Raw genomic sequence first — 25,624 nt, 5'->3', positions numbered from 1 at the left:
GGCGATTTCTCGCATCGCTCGCCTGGCACGTCGCTTGTCGTCTTCGTCGAGCTGGTGGGCCGTGAGTGTCTCGACCAGTCTGGCTGGCGGGTCGGACTCGATCTCGCATCCAGGGACCTCCTTTGCGAGCATACGCATAGTCGCTGCCGCCACCCTATAAAAGGGGGAGGGCGACTCGGCCAAGGGTCCGGAGTGGCCACCCGCTTCAAGCCAGTCGTTGCCCGCGCTGCTCCAGTAGAGGAGTAAACCCCTGCCCGCATAGTCGCTCTTCTGCGCTAGCGCACGGGCGGTCTTCAAGGCGAGGATCTTGCTCGTGGTCTGGACATGGGGGAGGCCAAGTCCTCCCTCGCTCGGTGCGAGCTGCAGAAGGTGGCGCTTGACTGGCGGGGGGTTGCCATCCCACATAAAAGCTGTTATGAGCTGGTTGAGGTGGTTCGCAATTCTGGTGGGCATGGTGGTCACTCGGCTAACGTGGGAGGCGAGGGCGCAGATGCTGGTCTTCACCGCTACGGCTTTGTCACGCAGGGTAAGGTCGGAGAGCTTGGCGCGTTCAATAAGTAGGTGGGCCCTGTCTATCACTCTACGCCAGGTGGATGCCGCCACACCCTCGCAGGTGAATAGCACTCCCAGGACTTTCACAGCAGAGACAGCCTCGATCGTCCCAATAGCCTCAGCCGGAAAAGGGCCAAAGAGCAAGGCCTTACTCTTGGCTTCGTTTAGCCTTGCTCCCGATGCGGCGGCATAGGTGCTGAATACCTGGCGGAAGCGAACGAGACTGCGTGCATCTCTTAGAAAGAGTGAGAGGTCGTCCGCGAAGGCCAGGATCTTCAACTCCTCCAGGCCCGTTAGTGGCAGGCCCCTGATGCGTTCGTCGCTGGCCACAGATGTTATGAGTGGCTCGATGGAAAGGACGAAAAGGGTCGGGCCTAACGGGCACCCCTGCCTGATACCTCTTGTGTACGGGAAAGAGTCGGTCGTGGCACCGTTCACAGCTACGCAGCACTGCAGGTCCTGGTAAAGGAGCGCGATGACCGCGACGAACTCTTCCGGGAAACCAAACTCGGCCAGCGTTCCAAGCAGGTAGGAGTGCCTCACCCTGTCAAAGGCCTTAGCCTGGTCCAGGGAGAGGAAGGCCCCAGCGACTCGCTTGTAGGAGGCATACTCGAACACATCCCTGGTCAACGTTAGGTTGGTGTACATAGAGCGGCCAGGGACAGCGCAGGACTGGTGCGGAGCGATCAAGTCCGGCAGGAAAACCTTCGTTCTGTTGTTTACTATGGCCGCCACGATCTTATAATCTACATTAAGTAGGGTGATCGGGCGCCAAGATGACGGGTCGTTCGGGGGCGCACCGTCTTTAAGGATCAGGACGATCCGTCCCGCACCGAAGGAGGCCGGCTTTGCACGCTCCCCCAGTACCAGGTTGACGATATGCAGAAGGGGGGCGCCAAGGACGTCAAAAAAGGTCATGTAGAACCCCGCTGTCAGGCCATCGATGCCTGGCGCCGAGTTGGGCGACATTGACCTGATTGCCTGGCGGAGTTCGTCGAGTGAAGCGGGAGCGCATAGGGTCTCGCATTCGTCGACTTCGAGGCGTCGGAGGTTCTTGAATAAGGCCTTGTCGAGGGCGGGGTCGGGCTGCACTTCGCTCGGGTCGGGTTCGCTAAAGGCCACCTTGAAGTGGTCGCGAAATGTGGCCTCGATCTCTACCGGGTCTGAAGTAAGTGTGCCGTCGGGGCGCAACACTTCCGAGATGCGCAGCGACCCGTTCCCACTGACCTCGCGCAAGTCCGCGTCCGACGGATCGCCCGGGACGGCTCGCGCCGCTCGGGTTCCCTTGGCGGTCGCACTGAGCAGCCTGTCGTGTTGGACCATGAGTGAGTCCAAGTAGTCGCGAGTGCAAGTCGTGAGAGCGTCAGCACTTTGGATAATCCGGATTCTGCGTAGGATCTCATTCAGTCTTGCTGTTAAACGCTTCTTCCGTGCGCTACCCTCCTGCTGCAGGAGTTCCCGCCACGTCGCCTTCAGGTCGTCCCAATCGGCCGGGGATGCGCAGGGGGAAGCCAGGAGCGAACTTTCCAGCCGAGACCTAATGCGCGCGACGCACTCATCGTCTTGCAAGATCACGGGGTCGAGGCGCCAGGCTGCGTCGCGCCGCCGGGCACCCGGCTTCGCTTTCACGGTTACTACCACTGGGGCGTGGTCCGATGACTTCACCAGGGTGTTCGGCAGAGCGAGGACCTCGCACGAGATGACAAGGGGAAGCAGCATGTCTGGGACATAAATGCGGTCTAGCCGGCTCTCTGTGTGTCTTGACGTGCGGGTTGGTACAAAGTCATCACCGTGGTGGTGGACCCAGGCGTCCGTGAGCATGAGGTGTCGTAGAATCTTGGTGAGCTCCTTGGCGTGGTAGGATGAGCCACCGCGCCCCGGGCCTCTTACATCCCTCGTGGTGTCGACGACGCAGTTAAAGTCGCCGAGGACCACGTGGGGAAGGGGCTCGAGAAGGTAAGCGTGCAGGTCCCGGAAGAACCGATTGGTGTCCGAACGCGTGACGGGTGCGTAGACGTTAGTGAATCGAAACTTCCTCCCGTCGATAAATAAGTCGAGTAGGAGGGTTGGTCCGTCTGCTCCGAACACGCAATGCGCCTTTTCCCGGTAACGGCCCGAGACGAAAATCACGCCGACGCCACACGCCTTGGCATTCGTCAGGGAAAAAAACCCTTCGACCTGACAGTTACGACGGAAAAGGGTCACGTCGAGAGGGGTCCTAAAGTTGGCTTCCTGCACGAACAGAAGGTCGATGCCCTGGTTCTTGGCGAACGACACCACAGCGCTTTGCTTGACTCGGTTGCGAAACCCGCGAACGTTCCAAGTTGCAAATCGCAGTGGCGTCATCGGCTAGCGTGACGTAACGACAGACGGAGTGCAGAGGGGGAAAGGAGGAAGCAGCGCGCGCCGGCGCTACGGAGAGGGGGAAACATACGGCGCCGAAAGAAAGGAGGAGGCTGCGAGAGAGCGGGTGAGGAGAGGGAAGCTACGCAGCCGGCGAGGGCAGAGATCGGGCGCATACTCAATGTTGGGGGCCAGCAGGTTTGGGGGGGGGCTCCCCTTTGCCGGCGCTGTTTGTGTCGAGCTTCTTCGCTTTTGCGTGCGGGGGAGCATCGCTGTCGCTGCTCCGCCCTTCAGGCCCGGGTCGGCGCTGCCTTGGCTCCTTGCTAGGAGTCCTGTGGCGGGCGGTCTCAACGTCGTCTTTCCGCCTTCGGGAGCGCGAGCGGGTTCGCTGCTCGCGGCCGGGTGCCGATTGGTCCGCCGTCGTATTTGGGCGTAGCGCTGAGGGAACGGAGGGAGGGAGAAGGGTGGTCCTGTCGCCGTCTCGATCGCCGGGAAGCATGTAAAACCCGCGGCTTACTATGGGTACCTCGTCCCGGGCGGGGTCTTGGGCTTGGGGTTTCAGGTCCTCGGGGGTCACTGGGGCCAGCGCGTTCGCGGGTGCTTTCGGGTCGGGGGAACTTGCCGCATCCAGCACAGGGGCATCGGGCGACGCTTCCGGTGCAACAGGCAAACTTTGGCAAACAACCTCGCCCAGCGGGTGTGCGGGTGACGCGAGGGGTGACGATGGAGTCGACACGGTTTCAAAATCGCTCGATTCCGTGTCGGAGGATGAGGCGGGCGCGGTAGAAGCCTTCATCCGCGTCTCCTCCACCGTTGCGGTCAAGGTGGTAGTTCCGCCGCTGTCTGTGACCTGGTCAGAGCTCGTATCGCGCTCCTCAGAAAGGGGGCCCTTCGTAGTCGTGGGGGATGACGACTTGGGCGAGAGCACCTGCAGGCGCGAGGAGGAGCCAACTGCCCTTGGTGAAGCGGGGCTGCGTAACTGGGAAGGGGCTGTAGCGCGGTCAGGCAAGGAAGGGAAACCGCGGGCTGCCGACGCGTAAGAGCGCCTGCGGAAGCACTCCGCGGTACCGTGCTGACCACCGCAGCGCTTACATTCTGCACTACAACCCTCCGTCTCGTGGCCGAAAGAGCTACATCGTTTACAATAGGCGGTGGTACACGCGGTTGCCATATGCCCAGACTCGCCACAGCGCGCGCACACGCGCCGCATCCCCCGGTATTCGCACATTACTCTGTGCCCAGCGATTGTCAAAAAGTTAGGAACGGGGCGGCTCATTTCTATCTTAACTAACCTGACCCCGTTCAACTTAGTCTGGCGAGAGGGTAAGGTGGCAAAGGAGATGCTCTTAACCTTGCCAAACTGGGCTAAAGCGTTACTGAGGACCTCGTCGGGCAGGAAAGCCGGATAACGGTAGACGTTCACGTACGTCACCGGCGGCCCGACTGCCTCTACCGGCACCTTCACGCTGTTAACTTCGAACCCCTCTGCCACCATTAGCCTCGTCGCCTGACTGGCGTTCCGCGTGCACACTAGGAATTTTGCTCCCCCCATGTGCTGGAGCACAAACACACTGTCGTCACCGGCGGTTCTTTCGACCGCGTCAATCAAATCGTCAACAGAAACGTCGCCCTCGGGCGCCGAGAACATAAAACAATTCTCCCTTACCGGGAGCTCAAATGGCATGGCCATGCTGGTAGGCGGATCCCGCAAGCTGCCGGGGGGGGCGAGGCTCTGGGACGACTCGTGACGTGCAGACGAGCTGCACACTGGTATGCGGCGGCTCAGCCGAGGCGGGGGCCGCTTAAGGTCTGGTGGTGGCAGGGGTCGCAGCTAGGAGCTCCGGGGCAGCAGGGGCGGACCGGGGGCCTGGCTTGACCTGGCATGTAGAGGGTCTCCGGGCGGGAAGGCCCGAAACCCAAGGGTGGCAGCCGCGTGCACGAGGCGGCGGCGGCGAAGGGCTTGCACTGGCTTTGGAACTCGACTCCGAGAGGGCCCGGGGGCCGACGCCGACGTGACGTGACCCCGGGACTCGCGCGAGGACTCGTAGAGACAGCTAACTCGACACTTTGATCTTAGCCAAAAGGCCGAGAAGCGATGCAATTCATTAGCACGTAATTAAAATCCATTCTTTCACACCTCGTACTTAGTTCTGGCCAAAAGCCGGGCAAACAGTAGCAAAGCAATTCCGACGTCCACCCATGCACAACCAGCATTGTGCACCGACAGCGGCAGCGCTGGCTTCACGGCATTGCTTTTATCCCCAGTCCGCTTGAAGTTTCTAGTTTCGCTTACAAACATGTTAAAACTGAAACCTTCTTTTTCCCAGAGGTCGAAGCCACGCGTGCTTGCTTGCATGCGTACTCTCTATGCGCCCATGACGTCACACCAAATGCTTGCCGGCGAACATTATCAGCCATGTCGCGAGGGATGCTACAGCACTTGTTTTAAAAACTGATGCATAGTGTACATGTCCAACTCGAGCACCAAAGTCTGGAAGGAAAAAAAAAAAAAAAAATGACTGCGCAAAATGTGAATACGTCACCCATCCAACATGGCTTCTACGCCGGCTGCCCAAGCAACGCCTCTGCAACGACGCCCACAATCATCGGCAAAAAGGTGGTGCCTTTGGCTGCTTCAGCACGCTCAACATATGCCTTGCAAGTTCCGACGTGGCGGAACACCGCACCGAGGTCGACGAAGGTCCTGCCGTGAAAGGCAGACCCGGGAATGCGTGCGAAACGTCTACCGCGTGGGTTGTGAAGCCGGTGAATGAAGGATCATGTGGCAGAGGGTGACGGAACGTGAGTGTGCGACTTGCCGCTGCGATGTCGTTCAAGCGTTCAACGGGCCGGCAGGTTCTGTCTGTCGTGGTCGAAAACGTCCGAGTCAAAGTTTTGCTGATTCCGAGGGGTAGGAGTGCTATGGTGGCGTGTACGAGGCGCTGGTGCGGCGCTCCGTCGATCGTGCCGGACGGACATGAGGCGGCCGAAGGCGGTCGTCAAGTGGTCGCGGAAATCAGTGGAGAAGTACTCGCCTGCGCTTTTCGTCGAAGACTCGCGACAGACGGTCTTCGGGAGACACGGGTGGTTGCACAAATGCGACCGTGCGTCAACGTGCAGCCATATTCGTGGATTATTTCGCCCCATTACGATAGCTTCGTCACTGCGCTCGCTGGTGTTGCTTGTTTTTGTTGACCTTCACTTGTGGCTCACACCCACTGTGGGGGATTGGCTGGTTTGTTGTTCTGCTTCTTCGACTTCTACATACTCGGCTTAGTGAAGCTGTGAGGAGTGACGAGTGGGTACGGAGGCAAAGCGCGCCCGGGGCGTGATCTCACGCGTCCTGGGGTCCACGTCGCTTCAGGTACGTGCGTGGTGCGTCCGTACGTCTAGTGCGCAATTTTCTTGGAACTTCCAGCAACTGGCAATTCCATTGAGGTGAGCGTGCGAGGATGTTCGTTGTAATTAACGAGAGCCAACGGTGGATGAGCTGGTATGAGATGGTGTTCAGAAATGAAGTGTTTGATCAACAAGGCGATGCCCGCCGTGGTGGTCTGATGGCCGTAAGGTACTCGGCTGCTGACCCGCAGGTGGTGGGATCGAATCCCGGCCGCGGCGGCTGCATTTCCCTGTGCTCAGATTAGGGTGCACGTGAAAGAACCCCAGGTGGTCGAAATTTTCCCATAATCATATGGTGGTTTTGGGACGTCAAACCCCAAAGGTCAGTGGACATAGGAAAAGCACATCGGGGCTTTGCCGCTCCACCGTACAGCAGGTGTGTGCGGAGTGGGTCGTGTGGCGTTCTTTGCGATTTTAATTTGTGATGGGGAATAGTGTAGATGCGTAGACGTGGCGAGAGCACGCGTCTTCAGGTTCAGACGCCGCGTGAAGATGTGAAATAAAAATGCCTTCGCTTGCCACTGCAACTGTAAACAGAAACACCAACCAAACCCCATTTTCTAGAGGCTTTTTTATTTTTCGTTGCGAAACGGGTGAATTCGAAAAGCGGAAATAGCTTGGCACATACATACACACTTCTACACACATACATACATACACATCGCACATGCATACACATCGTATACACACTTCTAGCTTTCCTCCGAAACAGTAATGATAATTTCCTCAATAGTTTTATTGATATGAGTAGGAATGTTAAAAAAAATAAGAAACTTGAGTATGTACGTGTGAACATAACAAAATAAAAGAGACCCTCCATATATGAAATACACACGGAAACATTTATTTTCCCAGAGCAATCGTAAGTGCAAACACAGCTAGCGCACTCCCTGCCCGCGAATACCGCGTCAGCCGGGGCGGCGTGCCGCCACCGTCTCGGACACTCGACGCACCCACGCCGTTTACCCCGGTATCATGGGTAAATCCGAACACTCCTTCTATCATTGAATTTATTGTCGAACTCACCCCGCAGGGGGTGAGTGGGCCGATCCCGGAGGTAGTGCAATACCGGGCCAACCCGTGGCGGAGGTGAAGCAAGCTTCAAGCACTCCGCCGCATCACAAAAATAAGTTTAATATCTTGGATCCAAATAGGATCCGTATCAGATATTAAGCTGATAAGAACAGATACTACACAAAGAGAAGTTTATTTGACTTCAAACAAAGATGGCAGGACATGTATATGCGTTTTACAAAATAAACAAACCGGGGCACAATTAATATATACAAGTAGATACAAAAGAGCGCATTATCCTTATACATATTGCAACCATAAAGGCGCACTAATCAAAAAAGGGCACATACACTACACAAAGAGAAGTGTGTTACACTTCGTCCAAAAAAAAAAAAAAAAAAAAAAAAAAAAAACCCGGAATGAGAACATACAAGTGTACATTTACACAAGCGAATACAAGGGAGCTTGTTACAAAGATGGAGTTGTTACAAAGATGAACTAATCAGGAAACAAAACACGCACACAGATGTGAACGGGATGCTATGTACGTATGTACAATAACCAGCTACGCCCTAGTGTCGACGGGCGGGGCCAGCGGCAACAACACAGTGTCAAGCAAGTGACTATATGAAAACCGGTGCTACGGAGGTGGATGGAGGTGGATCTGGGGAGCGGGGTGGGGGGGGGGGGGTCACCTTCGTGTGGGACTAAACATGCGATTGCTCCTGAGTTGGGGACTCCTCGGGAGTCGAGAGGTGTTAGTAGTGCAAAATTGGAGCAGCCAACTTGCCCTCTCTCATGAAGAAAAATTTCGTGTGCCAGCGGCGAAGGAACATCTCCTCACCGCTGGCCTCGAGTTCTCGGGAGAGGATCTCCCACACCAGCCTTCTAATACGCGTAACGGCCGGTGGTGCTGCCCGAACTGGCCGTCGTCGCGCTTCCGCGAGGGAGCGGCGCTGCCACACAACAAAAAGGGTACAGGCGGTAACAAGCCGCGCAAACGCGCCCCGGTTGCGTTCGTGACCTGGTGGGGGGCGGATCCCAAAGGTGTGCGCTACCGTGCGCCAGACTGGCCGCGCAGCTGAACACTCCAGCAAGGCGTGCTTCTGTGTTTCTGGTTCCCTGCAATTTGGGCAGGCGTCGTCGGGCACAATACCTAGTTTCTTCAGGCGGCACCTAGTAGGGAGGACCTCCCACGCCCTCTTCCAGAGAAAATCCTGGATATCGCAGGGTAGCGAGCTATGAAGCAGTGACAGGTCGCGCTTAGCTTTCTCTGCTCGTTGCTTGTCCTCGTCGCTGAGCTGGCTTGCGGTGAGTGCCTCCACTATGCGGGCCGGCTGCTCCGCGTCGGGATCACAATTCGGCGCTTCCTTGCGCAGCATGCGTGCCGTCGCCGCTGCTACCTTGTAAAAGGGCGAGGGCGATTCAGCGTGCGGGCCAGTGTGTCGACCAGCATCAAGCCAACTGTTCGACGGGCCGCTCCAATAGTGCAGCAAGCCTCTCCCGACATAGTTTTCTGCTTGCGCCACCTTGCGAGCCGTTTTCAAGGCGAGCAGTTTGCTCAAGGTGAGTGCGTGCGGGAGGCCCAGCCCCCCTTCTTTAACTTCCAACTGGAGGAGGGTTCGTTTGACAGGGGGTGGTGTCCTGCCCCATAGTAGGTCGTTGGCTAACGTGCCGAGTCGTGTGGCCATCCGCGCCGGCATCGCTGACACCCTGCTCACGTAGGAGGCCAAGGCAAGAACACTAGTCTTGATTGCGACGGCCTTTTCACGCAGGGTCAAGTTGAGCAGTGCAGCGCGCTCGGTGAGCTGTGCAGCCCTGTCGATGACCCTTGTCCATGTGGAAACGTCGACGCCTTCTCGGTTAAAGTAGACGCCGAGGACCTTAACGGTGCAGACCGGTTCTATGTCGCCTATTGCTTCAGTAGGGAACGGACCAAAGAGCAGTGCTCGGCTCTTTCTCTCGTTCAGTTGGGCTCCCGACACCTTAGCGTATAGTTCAAATACGCTGCGGAAGCGGTCGAGACTTCGTGCGTCCTTGAGAAACAGAGATATGTCATCGGCAAACGCCAGGACTTTAATCTCCTCGGTACCGGTCATTGGCAGGCCTCGAATGTGTTCGTCGCTAGCCAGAGTTGTGAGCAGAGGCTCTATCGAGAGGACAAACAGGGTTGGACCTAAGGGGCACCCTTGCCTAATGCCTCTCGTGTACCGGAAGAAGGCAGTGGTCGTGCCGTTCACCGCGACGCAATTACGCAGGTTGGTGTACAGAAGCTCGATGGCAGCCACAAACTCCTGCGGGAGCCCGAACTGACAGAGCACTTCAAAGAGATACGTGTGCCTCACCCTGTCGAACGCCTTGGCTTGGTCGAGAGACAGGAAGGCACCCGTGACTCTTTTCTGGGTCGCGTATTCAAAAACATCTCTGGTGGCGGTGAGGTTGGCAAACATTGACCGGCCAGGCACGGCGCAGGCTTGGTGGGGGGCTATCAAGTCCGGCAAGAAGGTTCTTAGCCTGGTGTTCAATATGGACGCCACGATCTTATAGTCTACATTGAGTAGAGAGATCGGGCGCCATGACGACAGCTCGCGCGGGGATGCGCCGTCCTTGAGAATGAGGGTGATGCGCCCTTCGCTGAATGAATCCGGTTTCACATGGTTCTCGAGGACCAGGTTGACCATGGCCAGCAGCGGGGCTCGCAAAACTTCAAAGAAAGTCGCGTAAAAGCCGGCTGTCAGGCCATCAGTGCCTGGAGCCGAGTTAGGCGGCATGGCTCGGATGGCAGCGCGGAGTTCCTCTTCCGTTGCTGGGCCGCACAGAACCGTGCCCTCATCTTCGGCGAGTCGGGGCAGTCGCGAACACAGATTGGCCATGAGAGCCGCCTCTGGGAGTGGGCCACTAGGGTCCGGCTCGTGAAAAAAGGCCTCGAAGTAGTTATGGAACTCCGCTTCGATCTCGGTGGGGTCGGTGATCAAACTGCCGTCAGGCCTTTGCACCTCCGAGATTCGAAGGGAACCGGTACCACGCACCTCATTCATGTTCAGATCTGGCGCGTCCCCCGCAGCGACTCGGGATTCATGTGCGTTGCGCGCGATTTCCCGGAAGAGGCGTTCATGCTGGACTTGAAGCGAGTGGAGATAGTCGCGTGTACAAGTCGTGAGATGGTTTGCACTCTGTACAATCCGCATCCGGCGGAGTAGCTCGTTCATCTCTTTTGTGATGCGTTTCTTCCTCACGCTGCCTTCTTCTTGCAGGAACGCTCTCCATCTCGCCTTCAAGTCGTCCCATTCGGCGGGGCTGGTACAGGGGGAGGCCTCAATCGTCTCCTCCAGGAACGCGGATATTCTGAGGGCGCTCGTGCTGTCTTTTATGAGCGCCGGGTCGAGGCGCCAAGCTTTGTTTCTTGGATGAGGGCCGGGCGTCCCCTTCACCGTTGTAACTAACGGGAGGTGGTCGGTTCTGTCCGCCAGCCCGTCGGGGAGGGTGAGGACTTCGCACGCCACAATAGAACCGACGAGGCGCTCGGGGACGTAGGCTCGGTCAAGCCTGCTGGCCGTTGTTCGCGAGGTTCGGGTGGGGGCGAACTCGTTTCCATGTACGTGTACCCAGGCGTCCGTGAGCCGCAGGTGTCGGAGGATCCTGACCAGCTCTTTGGCGTGGTAAGTTGAGCCGCCTTGACCCGGGCCCCGGACGTCTCTTATAGAGTCCACGACGCAATTGAAGTCCCCGAGAACCACGTGGGGAACGGACTCCACCAGGTAGCCATGCAGCTCCTTAAAATAATTGCTGGTGTCCGACCTCGTCACCGGTGCGTAAACGTTAACGAAGCGCACCTTTGACCCGTCAACGAAGACGTCGAGCACAAGTGTACGCCCGTTTGCACCGAAGACACAGTGGGACTTCTGTCGGAACCTGCCCGTCACAAATACGACCCCAACGCCACAGGCCCTCGCACATGTTAGAGAAAAAAAACCTTCGGCTTGGCAGTTGTGCTTAAAGCTGATTACGTCGAGCGGGGAGCGAAAGTTGGTCTCCTGGAGAAAGAGGAGATCAATGCCTTTGGAACGGGCGAACGACAATACGGCTGCTTGTTTGCCCCTATCGCGAAAGCCGCGAATATTTAGCGTGGCGAACCACAGCGCAGCCATGTTCCGTCAGTCGGAGCGCGGTGCCTCTCTCGGGGGGAGAAGGAACGATGAAAGGCGCGATAACTAGGAGAGTTGGGCATCAGTGGAGCGCGCGCCAAAGGGGCGAGAAGAGTGCTGCACTAAAGAGTGGAAGGGGCCCAGCCAGGCGAGCGGGACAGCAGAGGGTGAGAGAAAGCGGGAGAGCGGAATGGGGCGCGGCCGTCGGAGCAGGCGCGCCGCTTTGTTCTTCGGGTAGCCTTCTTAGCTAACATGAGACACGACCCGAGAAACCGCGCCGGGAGCGCAGCAGGCCCGGGCGCGCCGGGCGCGCGCGGAAAGCAATCCGGAGCGAACGGGCGACGCAGAAGCGAGCGCGCCTCTTGATGCATCGTTGAAAACCACGTGGGAGAGGGGACGGAGCGAGACGAAAGCGAACGCGGCCAGAGGAGTGCCAACAAACGACTCGCGGGAGAGGAGGCGGCGTGAAGCGGCGCACGGCCGCGCAAGGCAAAGCGGAACGGGCCCGCGACCCCACCCTATGCATGCCGCCGCCGGGCGCGAGCCCAGAGCAGCTGCGAGTTCGTGACCTCATTTTTATGTATGCCGCCGCCCGTGAGCTTAGTGCAGCGCAGCCAGCGAGGGCGCGGAGCAGCCCATACAGAGAACCCGAAGGCGACAGGCCCGGCCACAGATGAAAAGCAGACGACGCCATCAGCGCGAGCTGCGTCGCAGCGAAAAACAAACAGAACAGAGTGAGCCAGAAAGAATGTACCAAGCTAAGTAGGAGCAGACGACGCGAGCTGCGTCGCTGCAAAACACAGAGGGAAGCCAGGTGGAATCAGTAAAATGGAAAAAAACCACTCCCGGCACAGAGGACGCGAAACGCGTCTGCTCACACTCCAGGCGGAAAGGCGCGGCGCGTCGGAGGCGCGCAAGCAACCACCCTTCCACCCCGCCCCGACGCCGCATGGCGCCGAGACGCCGGCGGACTACTCGATCGTCTCACCGCCATCCGCGGGGGGGTCCCCCTTGGACGCGGCGTTGTTACCCAACCTCGGGGTCTTCGCCTTCGGCGGGGCGTCGCTGTCACTGCTTCCAACCCCTAGCCCGGTCCGCCGCTGCCTCGCCTCGCGAGTGGGGGAACCCTCACGGGAGTTGCGCTGCGGCTCGTCTCCGTGACGGCGACGCGAGCGAGACCTCGGCTCGCGGCCCCTGTCACGACTTGAGGCCCGTACGCCCGAATCGCGACCGGCCTCGTCACCGCGGCGACGACGCGAGCGCGAGCGAGATCTCCGCTCGCGGCCAGACGCCGAGCGAACCACGGGCGGGTCCGGCCGCCGGCTCTCGCGGGGCACAACCTGCTCGGGGGAAGGGTCTGACGGCGCGTGGTCCTCGTCCTCAGGCAGGGCATAGTGCCCGCGGCTCACAATAGGCCTGTCATCCCTGGCCAGGGCTTGCTGAGGCGCTTCCAAATCCCATGCCGAGACAGGGGCCAGCACGTTGGCCGGCGCGTCGGAGACGGGGTGGCTCGTTTCCTCTTGCTCAGGAGGCGCCGGAGACGCGTCCTCTAAGGTAGCCAAAGGCGGCCAGTCCTCGGCGCCCGATAGGCTCGCGGGTGTTGTAATGGACGCCGATCGCGTCGGGCCCGTCTCGGTATCGGTTGTTTCTGCGCCAGAGGACGCCGACGCTGAGCTAACGGAGGCAGACGCTCCGCGCGTCTCTTCCTTGGCACCCGAAGACGCCGCACTGCCGCTTGCGCTTGAGACTGATTCCCCGTCGCGACGCCAAGAGAGAGGGCCCCTTGTGGTCGTGCGGGGCGTGATCTTCGGCGTGAGGACCTGTAGACGCGAAGTGGTCTCACCCGACCTCGGCGAAGGGGCACCGGAAGACTGGCTAAGTGCTGCGTTGGCGACTGTCAGCACCGACGAACCGCGGGCAGCGGCCGCGTAGGAGCGCCTGCGAAAACACTCGCGCGTCCCGTGACGGCCCCCGCAACGCGTACACTCGGCTGTGCAGCCCTCTGTGTCGTGGCCGAAGACGCCACAACGCTTGCAAAACGCGGCCGTGCACGCGGTCGCCATGTGCCCGACCTCGCCGCAGCGCGCGCACACACGGCGCATCCCGCGGTACTCAAACATTACTCGGTGGCCCGCGATGGTGATGAAGTTGGGCACCGGTCGACTCATCTCAATTTTAACAACTCGAACACCGCTAAGCTTATTAAACCTCGTTGTTACAGGGGCAAAGGAAATGCCCTTAATTTTGCCGTACTGCGCAAGGGCGTTGCCAAGCGTCTCGTCGGACATGTACACGGGGTACCGGTAAACGTTAACAAACGTGACCGGTGGCCCGACGGCCTCAACCGGCACGTGCTGGTCGTTCACGCGGAAACCTTCCGCAACCATTAACTTCGTCGCCTGGCTAGCGTTCCGGGTACAAACGAGAAACCTGGCACCGCCCATGTGCTGCAACACATAAACACTATCGTCACCGGCAGTCAATTCAACAGCATCAATCAAATTATCTATGCTTACGTCGCCTTCCGGCGCGGTGAACAAAAAACAGTTCTCCCGGGCTGGGAGCTCCATTGGGGTCGCCATTCTTGAGGACGCTGGTCCCAGGAGGGCGAGACTTGTGGAAACTTGTAATGTGCAGACGGGCTGCACTCTAGTAGAGTGGGCGGCTCAGCCGAGGCGAAGACCGCTCAGTAGAGGTAGGTAGGCGCCGCGAAGACGGCAGGGAGACTCCGGGGCAGCAGGCGTTGTCCGGGTCCAAGCGGCTGCAGGCATCAGGGGGCACCAGGCGGGAGCCGGGAACCCAGGAGCGGCAGACGCGCGCGGAACGGAGCAGCGCTGCTACGGGGCGTCTTCTTTCTTCGGTCTTCAGAGGGGCCGGGGGCCGACGTCAGCGTGACGTGACCCCAGGTCTCGCAGGGTGACTCGTAGAAAACAGCTAGCTCGACACTTTGATCTTAGCCAAAAGGCCGAGAAGCGATGCAATTCATTAGCACGTAATTAAAATCCATTCTTTCACACCTCGTACTTAGTTCTGGCCAAAAGCCGGGCAAACAGTAGCAAAGCAATTCCGACGTCCACCCATGCACAACCAGCATTGTGCACCGACAGCGGCAGCGCTGGCTTCACGGCATTGCTTTTATCCCCAGTCCGCTTGAAGTTTCTAGTTTCGCTTACAAACATGTTAAAACTGAAACCTTCTTTTTCCCAGAGGTCGAAGCCACGCGTGCTTGCTTGCATGCGTACTCTCTATGCGCCCATGACGTCACACCAAATGCTTGCCGGCGAACATTATCAGCCATGTCGCGAGGGATGCTACAGCACTTGTTTTAAAAACTGATGCATAGTGTACATGTCCAACTCGAGCACCAAAGTCTGGAAGGAAAAAAAAAAAAAAAAAAATGACTGCGCAAAATGTGAATACGTCACCCATCCAACATGGCTTCTACGCCGGCTGCCCAAGCAACGCCTCTGCAACGACGCCCACAATCATCGGCAAAAAGGTGGTGCCTTTGGCTGCTTCAGCACGCTCAACATATGCCTTGCAAGTTCCGACGTGGCGGAACACCGCACCGAGGTCGACGAAGGTCCTGCCGTGAAAGGCAGACCCGGGAATGCGTGCGAAACGTCTACCGCGTGGGTTGTGAAGCCGGTGAATGAAGGATCATGTGGCAGAGGGTGACGGAACGTGAGTGTGCGACTTGCCGCTGCGATGTCGTTCAAGCGTTCAACGGGCCGGCAGGTTCTGTCTGTCGTGGTCGAAAACGTCCGAGTCAAAGTTTTGCTGATTCCGAGGGGTAGGAGTGCTATGGTGGCGTGTACGAGGCGCTGGTGCGGCGCTCCGTCGATCGTGCCGGACGGACATGAGGCGGCCGAAGGCGGTCGTCAAGTGGTCGCGGAAATCAGTGGAGAAGTACTCGCCTGCGCTTTTCGTCGAAGACTCGCGACAGACGGTCTTCGGGAGACACGGGTGGTTGCACAAATGCGACCGTGCGTCAACGTGCAGCCATATTCGTGGATTATTTCGCCCCATTACGATAGCTTCGTCACTGCGCTCGCTGGTGTTGCTTGTTTTTGTTGACCTTCACTTGTGGCTCACACCCACTGTGGGGGATTGGCTGGTTTGTTGTTCTGCTTCTTCGACTTCTACATACTCGGCTTAGTGAAGCTGTGAGGAGTGACGAGTGGGTACGGAGGCAAAGCGCGCCCGGGGCGTGATCTCACGCGTCCTGGGGTCCACGTCGCTTCAGGTACGTGCGTGGTGCGTCCGTACGTCTAGTGCGCAATTTTCTTGGAACTTCCAGCAACTGGCAATTCCATTGAGGTGAGCGTGCGAGGATGTTCGTTGTAATTAACGAGAGCCAACGGTGGATGAGCTGGTATGAGATGGTGTTCAGAAATGAAGTGTTTGATCAACAAGGCGATGCCCGCCGTGGTGGTCTGATGGCCGTAAGGTACTCGGCTGCTGACCCGCAGGTGGTGGGATCGAATCCCGGCCGCGGCGGCTGCATTTCCCTGTGCTCAGATTAGGGTGCACGTGAAAGAACCCCAGGTGGTCGAAATTTTCCCATAATCATATGGTGGTTTTGGGACGTCAAACCCCAAAGGTCAGTGGACATAGGAAAAGCACATCGGGGCTTTGCCGCTCCACCGTACAGCAGGTGTGTGCGGAGTGGGTCGTGTGGCGTTCTTTGCGATTTTAATTTGTGATGGGGAATAGTGTAGATGCGTAGACGTGGCGAGAGCACGCGTCTTCAGGTTCAGACGCCGCGTGAAGATGTGAAATAAAAATGCCTTCGCTTGCCACTGCAACTGTAAACAGAAACACCAACCAAACCCCATTTTCTAGAGGCTTTTTTATTTTTCGTTGCGAAACGGGTGAATTCGAAAAGCGGAAATAGCTTGGCACATACATACACACTTCTACACACATACATACATACACATCGCACATGCATACACATCGTATACACACTTCTAGCTTTCCTCCGAAACAGTAATGATAATTTCCTCAATAGTTTTATTGATATGAGTAGGAATGTTAAAAAAAATAAGAAACTTGAGTATGTACGTGTGAACATAACAAAATAAAAGAGACCCTCCATATATGAAATACACACGGAAACATTTATTTTCCCAGAGCAATCGTAAGTGCAAACACAGCTAGCGCACTCCCTGCCCGCGAATACCGCGTCAGCCGGGGCGGCGTGCCGCCACCGTCTCGGACACTCGACGCACCCACGCCGTTTACCCCGGTATCATGGGTAAATCCGAACACTCCTTCTATCATTGAATTTATTGTCGAACTCACCCCGCAGGGGGTGAGTGGGCCGATCCCGGAGGTAGTGCAATACCGGGCCAACCCGTGGCGGAGGTGAAGCAAGCTTCAAGCACTCCGCCGCATCACAAAAATAAGTTTAATATCTTGGATCCAAATAGGATCCGTATCAGATATTAAGCTGATAAGAACAGATACTACAACAAAGAGAAGTTTATTTAGACTCTCAACACATTCGGCAACAGAACAGAAATATTTACAAATACCCAGCCAGGAATTCGGCTGTAATGACACTCAAGACAGCACTTGACCCAATTTGGGCACAAGAAGAACACAGTTGTATTGTACAGTAAATCATATAATATACAAAACCTATTTACATAGACAATGGATACAGTGAAATGAAAGCACATGATCTATTACGTATTTACATGCCGAAAAGAAACTTTATACAAAGATAAGCGGCGCTCCCGCAAACAAACATAAACACTACGGGGGGGGGGGGGGGGCGGTTAACAGGGGGGACCAGAAGATACCTCGTGCATGGAGCACGCCTTAATATCAGTGTAACTACGACCGAGGGAAGGGCTACATGTCTGTGCTTGTGCTATAAGGGGGGGGGGGGGTGGCCCCGCTTGGTTACAGAGTTGGGGGGTAGTTAATAGGGGATTAGGGGGGACACTAATTTACCATTGCGCAGGAAGAAAAATCTGGTGTGCCAGCGCCGGAGGAAGGATTCCTCGCCACTAGCCTCCAACTCCTCCGAGAGGTGCGCCCACACCAATCGCTTGATTCGGCTCACTGTGGGGTACGCGGCTCTAACGGGCTTCCTCCTCGCTTCTGCTAGCGAACGGCGCTGCCATATCACAAAGAGAGTGAGGGCGAAGACCACTCGCGCGAAGGTGCCCTTGTTGCGTCTGTGGTTTGGCGGAGGGCGGATGCCGAAGCACTGCGCAATCATGCGCCATACGGGTCTCGCAGCAGGGCAGTTTAGGAGCGCGTGGTCTTGTGTTTCTGTCTCTCGGCAGTTCGGGCAGCGGGCGTCGGGAACGATACCGAAATGGTGTAACCTTTGCCTCGTGGGGAGGACGTTCCACGCCCGTTTCCAAAGGAAGTCTTGGACCTCACGGGGGGTGTCTCGACTGAACGTAGCGATTTCTCGCATCGCTCGCCTAGCACGTCGCTTGTCGTCTTCGTCGAGCTGGTGGGCCGTGAGTGTCTCGACCAGTCTGGCTGGCGGGTCGGACTCGATCTCGCATCCAGGGACCTCCTTTGCGAGCATACGCATAGTCGCTGCCGCCACCCTATAAAAGGGGGAGGGCGACTCGGCAAAGGGTCCGGAGTGACCACCCGCTTCAAGCCAGTCGTTGCCCACGCTGCTCCAGTAGAGGAGTAAACCCCTGCCCGCATAGTCGCTCTTCTGCGCTAGCGCACGGGCGGTCTTCAAGGCGAGGATCTTGCTCGTGGTCTGGACATGGGGGAGGCCAAGTCCTCCCTCGCTCGGTGCGAGCTGCAGAAGGTGGCGCTTGACTGGCGGGGGGTTGCCATCCCACATAAAAGCTGTTATGAGCTGGTTGAGGTGGTTCGCAATTCTGGTGGGCATGGTGGTCACTCGGCTAACGTGGGAGGCGAGGGCGCAGATGCTGGTCTTCACCGCTACGGCTTTGTCACGCAGGGTAAGGTCGGAGAGCTTGGCGCGTTCAATAAGTAGGTGGGCCCTGTCTATCACTCTACGCCAGGTGGATGCCGCCACACCCTCGCAGGTGAATAGCACTCCCAGGACTTTCACAGCAGAGACAGCCTCGATCGTCCCAATAGCCTCAGCCGGAAAAGGGCCAAAGAGCAAGGCCTTACTCTTGGCTTCGTTTAGCCTTGCTCCCGATGCGGCGGCATAGGTGCTGAATACCTGGCGGAAGCGAACGAGACTGCGTGCATCTCTTAGAAAGAGTGAGAGGTCGTCCGCGAAGGCCAGGATCTTCAACTCCTCCAGGCCCGTTAGTGGCAGGCCCCTGATGCGTTCGTCGCTGGCCACAGATGTTATGAGTGGCTCGATGGAAAGGACGAAAAGGGTCGGGCCTAACGGGCACCCCTGCCTGATACCTCTTGTGTACGGGAAAGAGTCGGTCGTGGCACCGTTCACAGCTACGCAGCACTGCAGGTCCTGGTAAAGAAGCGCGATGACCGCGACGAACTCTTCCGGGAAACCAAACTCGGCCAGCGTTCCAAGCAGGTAGGAGTGCCTCACCCTGTCAAAGGCCTTAGCCTGGTCCAGGGAGAGGAAGGCCCCAGCGACTCGCTTGTAGGAGGCATACTCGAACACGTCCCTGGTCAACGTTAGGTTGGTGTACATAGAGCGGCCAGGGACAGCGCAGGACTGGTGCGGAGCGATCAAGTCCGGCAGGAAAACCTTCGTTCTGTTGTTTACTATGGCCGCCACGATCTTATAATCTACATTAAGTAGGGTGATCGGGCGCCAAGATGACGGGTCGTTCGGGGGCGCACCGTCTTTAAGGATCAGGACGATCCGTCCCGCACCGAAGGAGGCCGGCTTTGCACGCTCCCCCAGTACCAGGTTGACGATATGCAGAAGGGGGGGGCCAAGGACGTCAAAAAAGGTCATGTAGAACCCCGCTGTCAGGCCATCGATGCCTGGCGCCGAGTTGGGCGACATTGACCTGATTGCCTGGCGGAGTTCGTCGAGTGAAGCGGGAGCGCATAGGGTCTCGCATTCGTCGACTTCGAGGCGTCGGAGGTTCTTGAATAAGGCCTTGTCGAGGGCGGGGTCGGGCTGCACTTCGCTCGGGTCGGGTTCGCTAAAGGCCACCTTGAAGTGGTCGCGAAATGTGGCCTCGATCTCTGCCGGGTCTGAAGTAAGTGTGCCGTCGGGGCGCAACACTTCCGAGATGCGCAGCGACCCGTTCCCACTGACCTCGCGCAAGTCCGCGTCCGACGGATCGCCCGGGACGGCTCGCGCCGCTCGGGTTCCCTTGGCAGTCGCACTGAGCAGCCTGTCGTGTTGGACCATGAGTGAGTCCAAGTAGTCGCGAGTGCAAGTCGTGAGAGCGTCAGCACTTTGGATAATCCGGATTCTGCGTAGAATCTCATTCAGTCTTGCTGTTAAACGCTTCTTCCGTGCGCTACCCTCCTGCTGCAGGAGTTCCCGCCACGTCGCCTTCAGGTCGTCCCAATCGGCCGGGGATGCGCAGGGGGAAGCCAGGAGCGAACTTTCCAGCCGAGACCTAATGCGCGCGACGCACTCATCGTCTTGCAAGATCACGGGGTCGAGGCGCCAGGCTGCGTCACGCCGCCGGGCACCCGGCTTCGCTTTCACGGTTACTACCACTGGGGCGTGGTCCGATGACTTCACCAGGGTGTTCGGCAGAGCGAGGACCTCGCACGAGATGACAAGGGGAAGTAGCATGTCTGGAACATAAATGCGGTCTAGCCGGCTCTCTGTGTGTCTTGACGTGCGGGTTGGTACAAAGTCATCACCGTGGTGGTGGACCCAGGCGTCCGTGAGCATGAGGTGTCGTAGAATCTTGGTGAGCTCCTTGGCGTGGTAGGATGAGCCACCGCGCCCCGGGCCTCTTACATCCCTCGTGGTGTCGACGACGCAGTTAAAGTCGCCGAGGACCACGTGGGGAAGGGGCTCGAGAAGGTAGGCGTGCAGGTCCCGGAAGAACCGATTGGTGTCCGAACGCGTGACGGGTGCGTAGACGTTAGTGAAACGAAACTTCCTCCCGTCGATAAATAAGTCGAGTAGGAGGGTTCGTCCGTCTGCTCCGAACACGCAATGCGCCTTTTCCCGGTAACGGCCCGAGACGAAAATCACGCCGACGCCACACGCCTTGGCATTCGTCAGGGAAAAAAACCCTTCGACCTGACAGTTACGACGGAAAAGGGTCACGTCGAGAGGGGTCCTAAAGTTGGCTTCCTGCACGAACAGAAGGTCGATGCCCTGGTTCTTGGCGAACGACACCACAGCGCTTTGCTTGACTCGGTTGCGAAACCCGCGAACGTTCCAAGTTGCAAATCGCAGTGGCGTCATCGGCTAGCGTGACGTAACGACAGACGGAGTGCGGAGGGGGAAAGGAGGAAGCAGCGCGCGCCGGCGCTACGGAGAGGGGGAAACATACGGCGCCGAAAGAAAGGAGGAGGCTGCGAGAGGGCGGGTGAGGAGAGGGAAGCTACGCAGCCGGCGAGGGCAGAGATCGGGCGCATACTCAATGTTGGGGGCCAGCAGGTTTGGGGGGGGGCTCCCCTTTGCCGGCGCTGTTTGTGTCGAGCTTCTTCGCTTTTGCGTGCGGGGGAGCATCGCTGTCGCTGCTCCGCCCTTCAGGCCCGGGTCGGCGCTGCCTTGGCTCCTTGCTAGGAGTCCTGTGGCGGGCGGTCTCAACGTCGTCTTTCCGCCTTCGGGAGCGCGAGCGGGTTCGCTGCTCGCGGCCGGGTGCCGATTGGTCCGCCGTCGTATTTGGGCGTAGCGCTGAGGGAACGGAGGGAGGGAGAAGGGTGGTCCTGTCGCCGTCACGATCGCCGGGAAGCATGTAAAACCCGCGGCTTACTATGGGTACCTCGTCCCGGGCGGGGTCTTGGGCTTGGGGTTTCAGGTCCTCAGAGGTCACTGGGGCCAGCGCGTTCGCGGGTGCTTTCGGGTCGGGGGAACTTGCCGCATCCAGCACAGGGGCATCGGGCGACGCTTCCGGTGCAACAGGCAAACTTTGGCAAACAACCTCGCCCAGCGGGTGTGCGGGTGACGCGAGGGGTGACGATGGAGTCGACACGGTTTCAAAATCGCTCGATTCCGTGTCGGAGGATGAGGCGGGCGCGGTAGAAGCCTTCATCCGCGTCTCCTCCACCGTTGCGGTCAAGGTGGTAGTTCCGCCGCTGTCTGTGACCTGGTCAGAGCTCGTATCGCGCTCCTCAGAAAGGGGGGCCTTCGTAGTCGTGCGGGATGACGACTTGGGCGAGAGCACCTGCAGGCGCGAGGAGGAGCCAACTGCCCTTGGTGAAGCGGGGCTGCGTAACTGGGAAGGGGCTGTAGCGCGGTCAGGCAAGGAAGGGAAACCGCGGGCTGCCGACGCGTAAGAGCGCCTGCGGAAGCACTCCGCGGTACCGTGCTGACCACCGCAGCGCTTACATTCTGCACTACAACCCTCCGTCTCGTGGCCGAAAGTGCTACATCGTTTACAATAGGCGGTGGTACACGCGGTTGCCATATGCCCAGACTCGCCACAGCGCGCGCACACGCGCCGCATCCCCCGGTATTCGCACATTACCCTGTGCCCGGCGATTGTCAAAAAGTTAGGAACGGGGCGGCTCATTTCTATCTTAACTAACCTGACCCCGTTCAACTTAGTCTGGCGAGAGGGTAAGGTGGCAAAGGAGATGCTCTTAACCTTGCCAAACTGGGCTAAAGCGTTACTGAGGACCTCGTCGGGCAGGAAAGCCGGATAACGGTAGACGTTCACGTACGTCACCGGCGGCCCGACTGCCTCTACCGGCACCTTCACGCTGTTAACTTCGAACCCCTCTGCCACCATTAGCCTCGTCGCCTGACTGGCGTTCCGCGTGCACACTAGGAATTTTGCTCCCCCCATGTGCTGGAGCACAAACACACTGTCGTCACCGGCGGTTCTTTCGACCGCGTCAATCAAATCGTCAACAGAGACGTCGCCCTCGGGCGCCGAGAACATAAAACAATTCTCCCTTACCGGGAGCTCAAATGGCATGGCCATGCTGGTAGGCGGATCCCGCAAGCTGCCGGGGGGGGCGAGGCTCTGGGACGACTCGTGACGTGCAGACGAGCTGCACACTGGTATGCGGCGGCTCAGCCGAGGCGGGGGCCGCTTAAGGTCTGGTGGTGGCAGGGGTCGCAGCTAGGAGCTCCGGGGCAGCAGGGGCGGACCGGGGGCCTGGCTTGACCTGGCATGTAGAGGGTCTCCGGGCGGGAAGGCCCGAAACCCAAGGGTGGCAGCCGCGTGCACGAGGCGGCGGCGGCGAAGGGCTTGCACTGGCTTTGGAACTCGAACTCCGAGAGGGCCCGGGGGCCGACGCCGACGTGACGTGACCCCGGGACTCGCGCGAGGACTCGTAGAGACAGCTAACTCGACACTTTGATCTTAGCCAAAAGGCCGAGAAGCGATGCAATTCATTAGCACGTAATTAAAATCCATTCTTTCACACCTCGTACTTAGTTCTGGCCAAAAGCCGGGCAAACAGTAGCAAAGCAATTCCGACGTCCACCCATGCACAACCAGCATTGTGCACCGACAGCGGCAGCGCTGGCTTCACGGCATTGCTTTTATCCCCAGTCCGCTTGAAGTTTCTAGTTTCGCTTACAAACATGTTAAAACTGAAACCTTCTTTTTCCCAGAGGTCGAAGCCACGCGTGCTTGCTTGCATGCGTACTCTCTATGCGCCCATGACGTCACACCAAATGCTTGCCGGCGAACATTATCAGCCATGTCGCGAGGGATGCTACAGCACTTGTTTTAAAAACTGATGCATAGTGTACATGTCCAACTCGAGCACCAAAGTCTGGAAGGAAAAAAAAAAAAAAAAATGACTGCGCAAAATGTGAATACGTCACCCATCCAACATGGCTTCTACGCCGGCTGCCCAAGCAACGCCTCTGCAACGACGCCCACAATCATCGGCAAAAAGGTGGTGCCTTTGGCTGCTTCAGCACGCTCAACATATGCCTTGCAAGTTCCGACGTGGCGGAACACCGCACCGAGGTCGACGAAGGTCCTGCCGTGAAAGGCAGACCCGGGAATGCGTGCGAAACGTCTACCGCGTGGGTTGTGAAGCCGGTGAATGAAGGATCATGTGGCAGAGGGTGACGGAACGTGAGTGTGCGACTTGCCGCTGCGATGTCGTTCAAGCGTTCAACGGGCCGGCAGGTTCTGTCTGTCGTGGTCGAAAACGTCCGAGTCAAAGTTTTGCTGATTCCGAGGGGTAGGAGTGCTATGGTGGCGTGTACGAGGCGCTGGTGCGGCGCTCCGTCGATCGTGCCGGACGGACATGAGGCGGCCGAAGGCGGTCGTCAAGTGGTCGCGGAAATCAGTGGAGAAGTACTCGCCTGCGCTTTTCGTCGAAGACTCGCGACAGACGGTCTTCGGGAGACACGGGTGGTTGCACAAATGCGACCGTGCGTCAACGTGCAGCCATATTCGTGGATTATTTCGCCCCATTACGATAGCTTCGTCACTGCGCTCGCTGGTGTTGCTTGTTTTTGTTGACCTTCACTTGTGGCTCACACCCACTGTGGGGGATTGGCTGGTTTGTTGTTCTGCTTCTTCGACTTCTACATACTCGGCTTAGTGAAGCTGTGAGGAGTGACGAGTGGGTACGGAGGCAAAGCGCGCCCGGGGCGTGATCTCACGCGTCCTGGGGTCCACGTCGCTTCAGGTACGTGCGTGGTGCGTCCGTACGTCTAGTGCGCAATTTTCTTGGAACTTCCAGCAACTGGCAATTCCATTGAGGTGAGCGTGCGAGGATGTTCGTTGTAATTAACGAGAGCCAACGGTGGATGAGCTGGTATGAGATGGTGTTCAGAAATGAAGTGTTTGATCAACAAGGCGATGCCCGCCGTGGTGGTCTGATGGCCGTAAGGTACTCGGCTGCTGACCCGCAGGTGGTGGGATCGAATCCCGGCCGCGGCGGCTGCATTTCCCTGTGCTCAGATTAGGGTGCACGTGAAAGAACCCCAGGTGGTCGAAATTTTCCCATAATCATATGGTGGTTTTGGGACGTCAAACCCCAAAGGTCAGTGGACATAGGAAAAGCACATCGGGGCTTTGCCGCTCCACCGTACAGCAGGTGTGTGCGGAGTGGGTCGTGTGGCGTTCTTTGCGATTTTAATTTGTGATGGGGAATAGTGTAGATGCGTAGACGTGGCGAGAGCACGCGTCTTCAGGTTCAGACGCCGCGTGAAGATGTGAAATAAAAATGCCTTCGCTTGCCACTGCAACTGTAAACAGAAACACCAACCAAACCCCATTTTCTAGAGGCTTTTTTATTTTTCGTTGCGAAACGGGTGAATTCGAAAAGCGGAAATAGCTTGGCACATACATACACACTTCTACACACATACATACATACACATCGCACATGCATACACATCGTATACACACTTCTAGCTTTCCTCCGAAACAGTAATGATAATTTCCTCAATAGTTTTATTGATATGAGTAGGAATGTTAAAAAAAATAAGAAACTTGAGTATGTACGTGTGAACATAACAAAATAAAAGAGACCCTCCATATATGAAATACACACGGAAACATTTATTTTCCCAGAGCAATCGTAAGTGCAAACACAGCTAGCGCACTCCCTGCCCGCGAATACCGCGTCAGCCGGGGCGGCGTGCCGCCACCGTCTCGGACACTCGACGCACCCACGCCGTTTACCCCGGTATCATGGGTAAATCCGAACACTCCTTCTATCATTGAATTTATTGTCGAACTCACCCCGCAGGGGGTGAGTGGGCCGATCCCGGAGGTAGTGCAATACCGGGCCAACCCGTGGCGGAGGTGAAGCAAGCTTCAAGCACTCCGCCGCATCACAAAAATAAGTTTAATATCTTGGATCCAAATAGGATCCGTATCAGATATTAAGCTGATAAGAACAGATACTACAACAAAGAGAAGTTTATTTAGACTCTCAACACATTCGGCAACAGAACAGAAATATTTACAAATACTCAGCCAGGAATTCGGCTGTAATGACACTCAATACAGCACTTGACCCAATTGGGCCACAAGAAGAACACAGCTGTATTGTACAGTAAATCATATAATATACAAAAACCTATTTACATAAACAATGGATACAGCGAAATGAAAGCACATGATCTATTACGTATTTACATGCCGAAAGAAACTTTATACAAAGAT

General features: G+C 57.5%; 1 non-coding gene and 2 pseudogenes across 1 annotated transcript; all 3 read right to left on the bottom strand.

Annotated features, from left to right (window-relative positions):
* Positions 1-7,329: 7,329 nt before the first annotated feature.
* On the bottom strand, positions 7,330-7,522 carry LOC142766135 (U2 spliceosomal RNA). Its single transcript, XR_012884424.1, has one exon. It is a non-coding gene; the product is annotated as a U2 spliceosomal RNA (small nuclear RNA).
* Positions 7,523-16,769: 9,247 nt separating this feature from the next.
* Positions 16,770-16,941, bottom strand: LOC142766223 (U2 spliceosomal RNA; annotated as a pseudogene).
* An 8,266-nt stretch (positions 16,942-25,207) lies between these two features.
* Positions 25,208-25,379, bottom strand: LOC142766222 (U2 spliceosomal RNA; annotated as a pseudogene).
* Positions 25,380-25,624: the final 245 nt, after the last annotated feature.

The sequence above is a fragment of the Rhipicephalus microplus genome, chromosome 6 (genome assembly GCF_043290135.1).
Source record: "Rhipicephalus microplus isolate Deutch F79 chromosome 6, USDA_Rmic, whole genome shotgun sequence".
Classification (NCBI taxonomy): Eukaryota; Metazoa; Arthropoda; class Arachnida; order Ixodida; family Ixodidae; genus Rhipicephalus; species Rhipicephalus microplus.
Note: the sequence above shows the minus strand (reverse complement) of the source record. Positions and strands in the feature narration are given on the sequence as shown.